Source organism: Amphiura filiformis, unplaced genomic scaffold, assembly GCF_039555335.1.
Source record: "Amphiura filiformis unplaced genomic scaffold, Afil_fr2py scaffold_28, whole genome shotgun sequence".
Lineage (NCBI taxonomy): Eukaryota > Metazoa > Echinodermata > Ophiuroidea > Amphilepidida > Amphiuridae > Amphiura > Amphiura filiformis.
Window position 1 is genome coordinate 613,818 of NW_027305492.1, and position 14,056 is coordinate 627,873.

At 33.4% G+C, this 14,056-nt stretch overlaps 1 pseudogene; it reads left to right on the plus strand.

The window, feature by feature from the left end:
* The first annotated feature begins 1,561 nt into the window (after positions 1 to 1,561).
* The window catches only part of LOC140143787 (DDB1- and CUL4-associated factor 11-like), a 31,010-nt pseudogene continuing 18,515 nt past the window's right edge, over positions 1,562 to 14,056 (plus strand).

Consider the following 14,056-nt stretch of genomic DNA (forward strand, 5'->3'; position numbering starts at 1 on the left):
AATAAGCAAATAAATAAATAACCAAATAAAACCTTATAAACAAATATATAAACAAACGAATAAACAATATAATTAACAAAAAATAAACAAATTAACAAACAAACGTATATTAAAACAAACAAATAATCAAACTTATAAACAAATAAGCAAAAAATCATCAAAATAATTTACAAACAAATAAAACAATAAATAAACAAAGTAATTAACATAAAATAACAAACAGATAAATAAACTTATAGAAAAACAAATAAATAATGTAATTAACCAAAAGATAAACAACCAAACAAATTTACAACCAACAAAGTTATAAACAAAAAAATAAACAAAACTTATTAACAAATTAATAAACAAACAAACTTATAAATAAACAAACAAAATGCAGACAAACAAACAAAATTAACAAAAGATAAACAAACAAGTAAACAAACTATAAACAAACAAATGAACAGTACAATTAACAAACACACAGACAATCAAATAAACAAAATAAATAACAAGCAATAAAAAACAAAGAAACAAAGAAACCAAATACAAACAAATAAGTAAAATAATTAATAAACAATAACAAACAAACAAATAAATAAACAAACAAATTAACAAAAAATAAATAAACAAAATTAAACAAGTAAACAAACAAATCAAAACTTATAAACAAATAAACAAAGAAATAAACAATTAACACAAATAAACAAACAAACAAACAAATAAATAGAATAATTAATAAAATTGGAAAAAATAAATAAATAAATAAATAAATAAATGTAGGCCTAGAATTATTCATTGATTGATAAATAAATACATAAATAAGCAAATAATCAATTAATTGATAAATAAATACAAAAGCAAACAGATAAATAAACAAACAAACAAATAAATAAATAGATACATAAATATAGGACTATATAGGCCCTTTAAATTAAGTAAATAAATAAATAATTAATTAATTAATTAATTAATTAATTAATTAATTAATTAATTAATTAATTAATTAATTAATTATTAATTAATTAATTAACAAAGAAGTAAAAAATAGATAAAATAATTCATTTATTGATAAATAAATAAATAAATAAATAAATAAATAAATAAATAAGCAGTGGTTATCAATTTATTTATTAAAGGAAAACGATTAAATAAATTGAAGAAATAAATATAAATAAAATGAATCATTAAGATCAATAAATTAATAAATAAAATAATTCATTGATTGATAAATAAAATACATAAATAAGCAAATAATCAATTAATTGATAAATAAATAAATAAATAAATAAAGTTATTGATACAATGATTATCATAATTTTCATTATTAATATTCTGATTATATTCATATCTATTTACTTTTTAACAGTCTTAAAACGATTAAATAAATAAATAAATAAATAAATAAATAATCATACCAGAGAAGATCTTCTCCGATCTGATCATACGTAGTGCTTGACAAGCCTCTATAATCTCTGAAAACTCGTGATGACGTCAGAGAATTAATTATTCATACCTGCTTCCGGCCATTGGAAATCAGCGCTTACCGAGAATTTGAGAGAAAGCGTCGACTGCGTCGTGAACAGGTGATGCAGAAAGCAAATGACAAATGACATAACCCTAAAATTTAATAATTTTGCACTGATAATAATGGGGTCCAGACATGAGAGTAGCGACAGTGATGAATCAACAGCGTCCGGGACTGAGAGTGATGCAACACGGATATTCACGATGTTGATTCGCAGGTAAGGACAAGCAACAACACACTGCGTGAACAAGCATGACAAGACAAGTAACTTGGCGGTAAGCTTAAGCTTACTAAATACTAGTACTAGTCATGCTAGTAGTAGTAAGTTACTTACAAAATTCGTACCTGGTAAGAAACTCATGAACTACATACATTATAGGAAGATTTTGGACCATATTTCACCAGTTTAGCTTCATTTAAATTGAAAATATATTAATAGTTATCCACAGCACTAAAAGGAGTATTGCGTGATCCTAGCATCCTCTATTTATGTCATTTTTCATTCTAAGATATCCACGAAAAAAACCTATTCCCAAAATGTCAGTTGATTCCGATTTTGCATTCGCGAGTTATGCATGATTAGGCCAAATAAAAAAATAAACATGTTTCACGTCCCCTCCCGCTTCCTTTTTTGAGGTTTTCTCAAATAAATTTTTATTTTTTGAAATTCAGTTATAACTTTTTAAAAAATATGTTTAGGAAGTTGGGATGCTTTCTATAGCCTTGTTAAGATACAAGAAACATTTTAGGAAGGTTTTGTGATCATTAGAGGGCAGGCCCGTACGCAGGGGGGGTGCGGGGGGTGCGACGCACCCCCCCCAAATTTGGAAAAGTATACAAAAGTCCAAAAATTGAAGAATTTATGGCGCAGCGAGCCAAAAAAATAAGGGTTTTACGCTTTTTTGGACAAAAAGGTCCAAATTTTAGGAAGAAAGTCCACTTTTCACAAAATTTGGAAAAAAAGGTCCACTTTTTCAAAATCAGCACCCCCCAAATGAAATCCTGCGTACGGGCCTGTTAGAGGGGTGTAACTCTCAAAACAACAAATAAAAAAGGGCCTCCTCATTTTTCCAGGCATTATTGTATGTACGGATTAGGGTGCATCTCTTGCCCCTCATGTTACCCAATTTTCTTGTCCCTAGTCTCAAAATGTGCCATTGGTCAAAATATTACCCCATACCAAATTTGAAATTATTCCGAAGTCGTTTAGGGGGGCCTCCGTGACGTTGAAATTGTTGGTCAATGGCCATACCATATGCATAAGGCAGCTATTTTGTTTTGCAGGTTAACATTAGAAATGACTGCTGCCTTATGTATTTTGTTCATGTAGTTAAGACTATTAATGAATCAAGATGTTAAAATAGTCCAACTAAAAAAAAAAAAACATAAGGGAGCTATCTACAGAGGTCAAGTTTATGTAAACATAAATGGCTGCCCTTTGCTGTCTTTACTGTGTAATTGTGAATTTGCTTAGATATACATCTTTCCTGTTTTCGTGCCAACTTTGACCTGTTAGGCTGATACTACTACAGAAGAGTGATCGCAGACTTGCACATTTATAGACCATGCTCAATTTGATGAGACAGCATCATGTTATACGTTTTAAAGAATGGAAGGCTGAGGTTCTTCAAATCTTCACATCGGAGTTCTCAGCAGAGATGATTTCGCAAAGTTGTGAATTGCGTTATTGTAGGTAGTGGTGAGCTAACTCAGAAGTTAAGTTTAAGATTCCAGAGCATTGTAGATGCTAGGTCAGATGAATGGCAACACATTTGTTCCCCATAAAGATCTGCTTACTTGAATTGAGGTTCCAATCCAAGAACTACCTCATGGAAATAGTCATAGGCCTATAAAGGTTACTTAAGTATGTGAATCATAATATAATTTCAAAAAGTGCCAGTTAAATCATAGTACATAAAAGAAAGTTGCAATGTAAAACCAAACAAAATGGTACACTTTACAGTTGCACTCTGCAGTGACAATTGACAAAGTACCAACATAGAAGCACTGGCTTAAACGGCAACAACAAAGACAGTGTATAAAGCTGAATGAGGTAAATGATCATGCCAGTACCAGTCGGAGATATCCCATTTGAAGAACCCCAGTCCTGTGTGTGTTGTCTCATCAAATTCAGCAAGGTCTAGATGCAAGTGTGTGATCACCATAGTCTGTAGTAGTAACTATCAGCCTAACGGTTCGAAGTTGGCATGGAAACAGGAAAGTTATGAATATTTAAGTAATTTCACAATTACACAGTAAAGACAGCAAAGGGCAGCCATTTATGTTTACATAAACTTGGTCCTTGTAGATAGCTCCCTTATGTTTAATTTTGGGACATGGGCTTTTTTAACATCTTGATTCATAATAGTCCTAACTACATGGACAAAATACATAAGGCAGCAGTAATTTATAATGTTAACCATGCAAAACGAAATAGCTGCCTTATGCATATGGTATGGCAATTGACCAACAATTTCAACGTCACGGAGGCCCCCCTAAACGACTTCGGAATAATTTCAAATTTTGTATGGGGTAATATTTTGACCAATGGAACGCTTTTGAGACTAGGGACAAGAAATTTGTGTAACATGAGGGGCAAGAGATGCACCCTAGTACGGATTGTACGCTAAAGCAGCTCTAAGTATGGGTATTTACACCAATTTTGCGATAAAAATAGAAAATAAAAAGCCCCTCTTCCTCCTTTTTTTTCAAAACCGGACGTGAAACATGTTTTATTTTTTACTTAGCCTTATGTGTATTACCCTGCTCCATAGTATAGACAATGCGTTGTAATTTCGTTCTGGTGCACCAGAACGAAATTTAAATTTCACGATATCTTTGCTAAACGAATTAATCTGCAAGAAATATTTTGTACATTAACATAATGTAGCCAGAGGTTTCCAGTGATATAAAAATCTCAACTTTTTTTGAGAAAAGTGGGGGGATGCGGCTGTGGATCACGAAATGCCCTTTTAATATCTAGCCCAAACAAGATTTTATTTGTTTTGAAACTTAAAAACATTTTTTTAATTAATAGCAACACAGACTCACAGTTTGGTTTATTTCGTTTTCATGACACTATATACGTCCCTATACTTTTCTTTTGTACATACCTTTACTGCAGAATGTGTAGAATTTTCCCCACCCGCAGATCACTCGTTCCTTCTTGCTTAACCTTCTTCCCCCCAAAACCACCGAGCCCCTCTTTTGCTGGTATAAATATCCTCCCAAAGAAATCCCCTTTTCTCACTCTCCGGGCGGAACTAATTAAATTTGTTGATATCCAAGACACTATATATGGTCATTTTCACGGTTAAGGGTGTAACTTTGGATTTTTAACATTTTAATCCGTAGTGTTCTAATAAAGCCACAGAATTCCATGATTTTTGGCCACATACATGTAAGTCATCTAGTTAGCAGCTACCTTGGGTAGCATAATCAGCTTTGGGAGTTACTGCGTTCAGTTTTAGCAGGCTTAAATGTACTTAATATTGCCATTTTGAAAAACTATAAAAAACAGTAACATTTTTGTAAAACCCTGTGTTTACTTCAGTTAGTACATGGATAATTTTTCTTATCCTGAAAGTACAGTCATATGTTCAGTAAACACTGCCACATTAGATTTAATTGTGAACAGCCCTGTATTTTTGATAACCGGACTTCGATATTTGTCGTTTCGTAGGCTTCATTTTCCGTTAACAATTGTTAACAAACTTTGTGGGTGTAGCTTTGGTTCATAATTCTTGGTTATTTCTTCACTTCTTCTTGATTCATAACAGTTGTTATCTTAACTTGAAATGGGTAACAAAAATTAGTCGATTTGCAAGCTTTTAAAATTTTTATAAAATCTTGACTTCAAAGAGCCGTTTTTCCGTTAACTTTTTTGAAGCCTCCGAAACAAACTGTTCAGCAAGCTTGTGCAAATATAAATAAAAGGGCTCATCCAATCTATTTATCAAAATGTAGCAAAGTAGATCCTCAAGTCACACTCACATGTTTTTAAATCGTGGAGATATATATCACCGTTTGAAAATGGGACCCAATACAAACTTTCCGTTAACAATTGAAGCCTCCGAAACAACAATAAGATTAATTATCATCTATGCATATCTAAATTGGTGTGTTTCATACTGATATCTGCATTGTAATTATTACTTGATATGTGCAGAATGTCATAAATTAAAAAAAATTGACATTATGGTTAATGTTTGAAAAATATACTGATATCCCAAAAAGCCTGTTTCGGAGGCTTCACATGCAAAAATGGGTGAAAAAATTAACATGTGATAAATCTACAATATCTGCCGCATAGAATCATTGATTCAATACACACAAGAAAATAACAGCTTAGATGATCCCAACACTGTTGTTTTCAAAAAAACTACTTCTGCAATGTTTAACAATTGTTAACATGAAGCCTCCGAAACAAAAAAAAAAAAATGACTTGCTGGGATAATTTAATTTTGTCACAACTGAAATTCAATACTTAGAAGCAAAGCATGAAAATTGGTAATTGTGATATTTTTTACCTATTTTTTATGTCAACTTGTAGTAGTTAGCCAAATATTTTACTTTTATGATCACCTAGCTGTGTTGTTAACTAAAGCCTCCGAAACACAAATCGCTTGAATTGCCAATTCTAAAAAATAACTCCAATTTCTGTGAAACTTGGCTGGGAGGTTCCATTCATCAAGTAGTATTTGTACATGAAGTTAGACATTCAAATTATTTTAGGAACCCAATTAAAACTTTAAAAATATGTTTAAGGTTTGGAAATTTTCATTGTAAATGACACTTGATGTTAAAAATTTTCAAAACTGCAATTACAAACATAGCAAAACATGGTATAAAATTTAACTTATATCTGTTGACTTACTTTGGAATGGGATTTCACATGTATTCCAGCTTTCATGTCATAATTTTCTGAGGTTATGTAAAATACAATTTTTCCTAGATTTTAACCAAAATGTTATGGAAATGTCAATTTTTTTTATTAGAAATCAAAAGGTTTAAGCCTTGAAACATTATTTTACTGGAATTTAAGTTGCTTCTATGCATGATTTCAGTAAACAGAAACATATTTAAGTGGTTTGAAATTTTGACCCTAAAAATTTTACACCCTTTACCGTGAAAATGACCATATACTAATCGTGTTTCACCACCCGTCGCCTATACTCCCTGTAGAAAACCTCTGTACAAAGGTATAGGGACGAGTGGCCAAACGCGATTAGTATTAATTAGCATTATGATGCTATCCATGATACTATACTAAGTACTGTATTTCGTGCTTGCATTTCATTATGCCATGCATACCATACATGTGTATGCAAGACCTGTTGTCCAGTCAGATTTCAGATAAAATATGACTGAAGTAACATGGCAAATTAACAATTTTTGCCACTTGTTGTCACTTTCAGGCTCTATTATTTCTAAAAGAGAAGATTTTCAATTACTTTATTAGGTTTACAGGAAATGACAGGAAAATGCATTAAAAAATAAAACAGAAATGATCAACAATCATCCCCGGCAATCATCACTTCTCTAAAATAAATCCAAAAATTTCTTCTTTAAAAATTTAACAAAACTGGCGGATTTTTAGGGAAATTTTACAACGTACACTCGATTTCTTTCTTGTATTATCCACTTGTGGTATCCTATCCAAGCAGCAGGTCCCTAACACTCATGTTTCATACTTTTCAACAAATTCTGTATAGAAACATTGGAAATATTTCCAATTCTGGAGTGGAATTGGTCAACCGTACGGTGGGCGGTCATAACATCACAGGATATTTCAAGCTGATGTCTTTATGTAAGGACTATAGTCAAATGCAGCAAACCTTTGACGAGCGCGACTACTGTGATGTTGCAAATTCGGCGCTAACAACGCGTACGGCGCACAGTTCATTCATAAATTTCCACTCGGCAACAGCAGATCGCCTTATCAGCCAATCAGAGACAAGTGCGTCCAATGCAGTAAATGCGCGATGTATACTTACAATATGCGCTCGTCAAAGGTTTACTGAATTTGATTATGAATAGATGTGACAGGATAACCAATGGGATTATCTCAAGGATATAATTTTGTTCTCTCTCCTTTTCTTACATCTTCTCTGTGCTACCATACACGGAGTGACGTATCACGTATGTGTGAATTTTAAAATGGAGTGGCCCATTCAGGTAACCCCATTTTAAATTCACACTCCCAGTGTGGAAAATTAAGGTATATATTCCATGGTTTTAAGAATTTCAACTGGATTTAGCCCAATTTGTCCATAATTGATAATCCATAATTGATACATTTGAATAATTTTTTCTTTCAGTGGTCAAATCCGTCTTCTTACTCAAGACAGGCACTTTGATGATAGCAGTGATGATGATGATGATGATGATGAAAATCCATACATAGAATGCAATCCTGAAGGTTTGTGTGTTTTTATGGTGCAGGAGTGGGGGTGTGTTTACCAACAAACAAGGACACACACAAGGGGTGTGATTGCGCAATAATCTGACAACATGTGAAGAGCTTAGTTGCAAAAGCCCTTACATCCACCTCTGGCTGAAATTGAGTTATTAGCATGTGACATTATAGTGTGGGTGAAAATAGACATTTTGGTGGTCGTTTGACCTTCATACCACCTTCCCTTCCAGAGATATTGTATACCGTAAACGTTCGCCTAATGGCGCACCTGGGCTACTTTGCCTTGAGGTAAATTTCATGTACAAATATAGAGCTCCTTCCTGCAAAAACCCAACAAAAGTTAAGGGTACGTGCCCTCATTTGCTGGTGAGATTTTTATGGGAGGGCACTTTTAGTTTGTGTCTAAAATGGTGGTACTTGCCCCTCTAATATAATAACTTTTGTTACCAGTGTGTTATTATTTTTGGAGAAAAATGCAAATATAGTCACAAATTTATCAAGGGGTGTAGTATAGAATTTGTAGAGAATTTTTGCTTCCTCATAGTAAGAAATTTTGCATTTAGATTATGGAATATATTCCCGAGTGAAATCCAGCCCTGTACTGGATTCTTGCAGTAACTAAATACCATCAATTAAAACTGTTTATACTAGGAATAGGATTTAGTAGGTGACCTTGTCCTTACATGTATCACAATGTTCTTTTACACTGGTCTGGACCTTAACAAGGTGGACTCTTCCATGGATTATGTTTTGCCATGAAATGTTGAGCTTGTCTAACATTTATGAATAAATTCAGATGTGCTGTTAACTCTTTAAGAAATAAGCCCACAGGAAATTTTGGTATCCAAACACTACTTGATTGGTTCTCTTGTTTTTAAAAAGTTTGGAAGAACACAGCTACATGTAGTTATCCACGGCATATGAGCAGGTGTGTATGCTACCTTCAATCATTTTCACTGAAAAAGTACACACCATTTGTGAAATTGTATGCATTATTTATAAACAAATCTACATTAATATGCTTTTTATGCACAAATCTTATTTCTTATTCTTATTTACAGCTGACAAGTGCCCTGATACGAAAGCTATTGATGTAAGTATAAGATACTTAAACCCCATGAGAACTACCTGCCGATTGGCTAAAATGAATATTGTGTCCAATTTTGAACCAATCAAGGAGAATAAAGATCATCTTCAAATGCAAGTTTGACCATAAATAGTTTTTAAAGCCAAGTTATAATTGGCAATTGAAATGAGCATTTCAAGTTATCAACCAATCAGAAAGGCTGTTAGATGACAGTAGTGTCCAGGGGGTTAATAGGCACAAGGGAAAAAAATGCTCTGCAGACCATTTGCATTGCATTTTTTGCTTTTAAATTTTTTATTTTAGCGTATAGGTCATTGTCTGTGTTTAAGTTCTTCTTTTTGTCAGGGAAAAAATCTGAAAAAAAGTGTGGGCCAAAAGGCAAAAAATTGTGCATATCCCTCCTGGATCACATACATGTAGCCTTATTTATAGATATTCTGAAGTGTCGATTTATCTTTCCACATGACCGATGCTCATTGCCTAGGCCTATGCAGTAGTGTGTTATTTAAAAAAAAATCTGACCTACCGACCCACCCAAAAAAACAAAACCACTGGATTCAATTAGGGTGACTATACAGGCATAAAAGATTCAAAGTTTATTGGAAACAAGGATGCAGGAATGGACAGGTATGAAATGTTTTATGAGTTAAACAGCAATGCTTTCCTTCTTAACAAAATGTTATTGGCCAAATTTAGCTTTGAAATTTTTTTTTTTCTCATTTTTTGTTGGCCTTATATGATGCTCTATATGGTGTCTTGCTGTAATTTTCAACAGAAAATTCCTGAAAATTGGTATAAATTTGAGTCTTTCTTTTGTCAATGGTTTAAATTCTGTGTAAGTTTGAGACCCAGCCGAACATCTCCACCTAAACAAGATTTGGGAACCCAGCCCCCTCACCGGGTTGTGATGCAAGGAAGGATGCACGCCCTGATTTAGGATATTTTGTTTGATAAGTACTTATTTCTCATAGTCCAAGAAAGAACTGCCATGCATGCTATTGGGAATGAATCTACAGGGTGTCTCAATAAAAATAGGCCCTATGGAAATTGGTGCATAACTTAAAATATCAGCAGTAAAATAAAATAAAAAAGTTCTTAAAGATTTAAAAGCCATGAAGTGTCTGCTTAACAATGGTGCAAAAATGATCCAAATCCGTTCACGCGTCACTGAGCTAATTAAATTTGTACAAACAGACACATTTTTGGACCATTCCAATGGGTAATACACATAAACAATAAAGTGTAGTTAATTATAAAAGAAATAAAAGGAAACGCCAAGTGTTGCTGAGTAGCAGCTCAAAATCGATCAATCAATCTCCCAAAGAATGTTCTTCACACGTTTCTCTTTGGGTTAAGGGCTCGGATAGCAACGTTTGCGCAGTCATTTTTGTGGGACCTAAGAGCACATCAGAAATGTCGAATTGAATTCTGAATGCGCGGAATGTCCTTCTGATATCAAATATTCTTGTATTTTTTTTTTAATTCGCGATATGACACACATTTTATGCAAATGATTAAAATTTGATATTTTTTGTATTTTTGATATTTAACCATACTCGAAGTTAACTTCATAAATCTAATGATATGTACACCTTTTATATTAAACATATCAAGTTTTTTCCCTACCAAAAAGATCCATTTTTTGTGTGTTTCGTGGTTTTTGGGGAAAAAATTATTTATCTTTAATATGACGGGTCCAAATTTTCATATGATAGACGTCTTTTTGTCCCAGTTACATACACTTTAAGTATACGTACATGTCATTAAATTTATACAATTTACTTCGAGGACTGTTAAATTTAAAAAATGTCAATTTTTAATCATTTGCCATAAAATGGCATTAAATCGCGAATTTTAAAAGAAATTGATATCAGAAGGATATTCCTTGTTTTCGAAATGCAATTCGATATGTCTGATGTGCTCTCAGGTCCCACAAAAAATATGTGAAAATGTCGCCATACAGTAGGGTTGAACTTTATATTGAAGTGGCTGAAATATTTGATTCACAAGAAATTGGTTCCCTCAAAATGAAATGTCCAAGTGATAGTATTGATGGTTATAAATAAACAAAAAATGATAAACAACATCAATAACAGAAAAGAGGCATAGTTGCTGATCAGGCAAGTTATCTCCTACATAGCAACACTGAATTTTAAAGGTTTTACACTATTTCAAACTATTGTGATTTGGTAGTTCACATCATATTGCGAATGAAAGTGAGCTTTGGCAAAAATTGCATTGATATTACAGATATACATTTGTAGGTCCTGTGGTTCTCGAGTTATGATGTAAATAGGGATGAAACAACATCACTTTTGTAAAACGTACTTAACTTATTAACAACTAGTATAAGTCAAGCAAGTTTTCAAAGTATGAAGTTTTGCAAAACATCAAGGAGTTATTTTTCAATAATATAAATGATTAATATAATGAAAATCAATCTTTTTGGCTGTTTCGACCAACAATACTTTGTCAACCCTTAACTTCATTAATTTCTTCAATTCTAAACTACAATGCAGCACATTATTGTTAATGTGTATTGTCCCATTGGAAAGGTCCAAAAATGAGTCTATTTGTAGTTTGCCAATTATCTCAGTGACGCGTGAACGGATTTTGATGCTTTATGCACCAATCTATAGAAGACACTTCAATGATTTTGAATCTGCAAGAAACTTTTAATTTTACGGCTGATATTATAAGTTATATCCCCCGATCCACAGGGCTTATTTCTATTGAGACACCCTGTATATAGGGTTTACTTTAATCCAAAAGTTATCTTAAATGTGGGAAGAAAATAAAGTTCTGAGACTTTCAAACATTCTAGCAGTTTAATTTTGATTTATAAGCTGCACCAAAGTGGCATCATATACACCCGCACCCTGGACCCACACTAAGGTATCCACATAGTATTTGGTATCTATTTAGCAGTAGTACTCATAGCAAATCCTTCATATTGTTTGCACCATTTTATTTGTTTATAACTCGAGGGGGAAGGGGTAGAAAGTTACATACGCTTTGTGCATAAGCGAAAATTATGGATGATGCTTTCATACATTACATTTACAAATGACCAATTGTGATGTGATCAAGCAAAATCAGTTGGAACTTGGAATGATTTTGAGATACAGCCAAACAAAGGAAATATTTCCTTTTGTTTCCGTTTGTTTTGGAAACTCTTTAATTGCTCATATCTTTGGAACTGGTTGTTCAATTTCAGTGGGGTTTTCTGCCAAATGCAGCTTTATAAAATCTTTTTTACTATCCTATAAGAAACTGAAAATTCAATATTTCCGAGTTCCGACTGATTTTGCTTGATCACATCACAATTTATTAGTGAAAATCAATAATTGCAACAAGATTCTGTTTTATGTGTTTTATTCTTATTCACAGAAAAGTGAGTTTAAACAACAGATGCTAGGTCAAGCTGGTTTAAAACATGATGCCTCACTACCTACTGCAGTGTCTGTTAACAGATTGTTGAGAAAGGTAAATAAGTATGTACATCCCATGTGATATTGGTTTGATGATGGTCCACCTATAAACCACTTGACATCAAGAAAGGCGAGGGACTGGTCTATCAATATGCTTGAACGAATCGCGACACTGTTAAATGGCTCAATATGCTTGAACGAATCGCGACACTGTTAAATGGCTTTCTTGTACTATATGAAATGTGGTGGCTGATATAAAATGCATGTGCCCTGAGCAAACTACGATGCATACACAGCGCACACTGCAGGGCAAAGAACAATGGAAATTGTCATAATTTGTGTGCATACTGCCGGGCAATGACGTCACATGTCAAGTGGTCTATACTTGAGTGTCTGTCAACAGACTGCTTAAAAAGATTTAACTTTTACACTATACATCCCATGTAAGTATGATGTACATGTAATAACATAATGACCACCTACTACTACATGTAGAGTGTCTGTCAGCAGATTGAGGTAAATACATGTAGGTACACATGATCATATTATCCCATGTGATATTGGTATGATGTACATGTGATTAAACATGATGACCACCCAGCTACTAGAGTGTCAGCAGATTGCTGAGAAAGGTAAATGGGTACACATGTACAGTACATCCATATAATATCGGTATGATGTGCATGTGATATCGGTATAATGTGCATGTGATCCAACTTGAACTTGATGACCCATGTAGCACTGGACTGTCTGTCAGCAGATTGCTGAGAAAGGTACATAGGTACACATGTACATACCATGTGATATCGGTATGATGTGCATGTGATCCAACTTGAACTTTGATGACCCATGTAGCTATTGGACTGTCTGTCAGCAGATTGCTGAGAAAGGTAAATAGGTACACATGTACATCCCATGTGATATCGGTATGATGTGCATATGATTCAACTTCATGACCCATAGCTACTGGACTGGACGTCTGTCAGCAGATTGCTGAGAAAGGTAAATAGGTACTGTACTTCCCATGTGATATCGGTATGATGTGCATGTGATTCAGCTTGATGACCCATAGCTACTGGACTGGACGTCTGTCAGCAGATTGCTGAGAAAGGATAAAGCCTAAAATGTATGATCTTTTTAAATTTTTAGTTTTTTCCAAAATGATATTATATGCAATCATTATGAAAGTTCCCAATACATTTGGATGCGAAAAACATTGGAAATTTACAAAGAAACAACATCATAAACTTCACCTCTATCACTCGAAATATCTTGCACTTTTTGGATTGGGACGCCGAGTGCGGCCTCAGAGTTAGTCTCCTACGCAGCCAGTTTGGTTACGCACCCTCCAAACTGGCTTCGTAGGAGATTAAGATTTGCGATCGTTCCGACATATTATCATAGTCTGAAATATTATGATAATATGTCGACCAACAGAAAATCATCCTGTTTTACTACAAATAGGGCGAATTTGACAGTTTGCTCATAGATGTAAGTTAGAACATATGTAAGTATATTACAAATATGCCAAAAAATCGGTTTTGAAAAAAATAAAGGTATATTCTGAAAAAAGATCGTACATTCAGGCTTTAATAGTTACACATGTACAA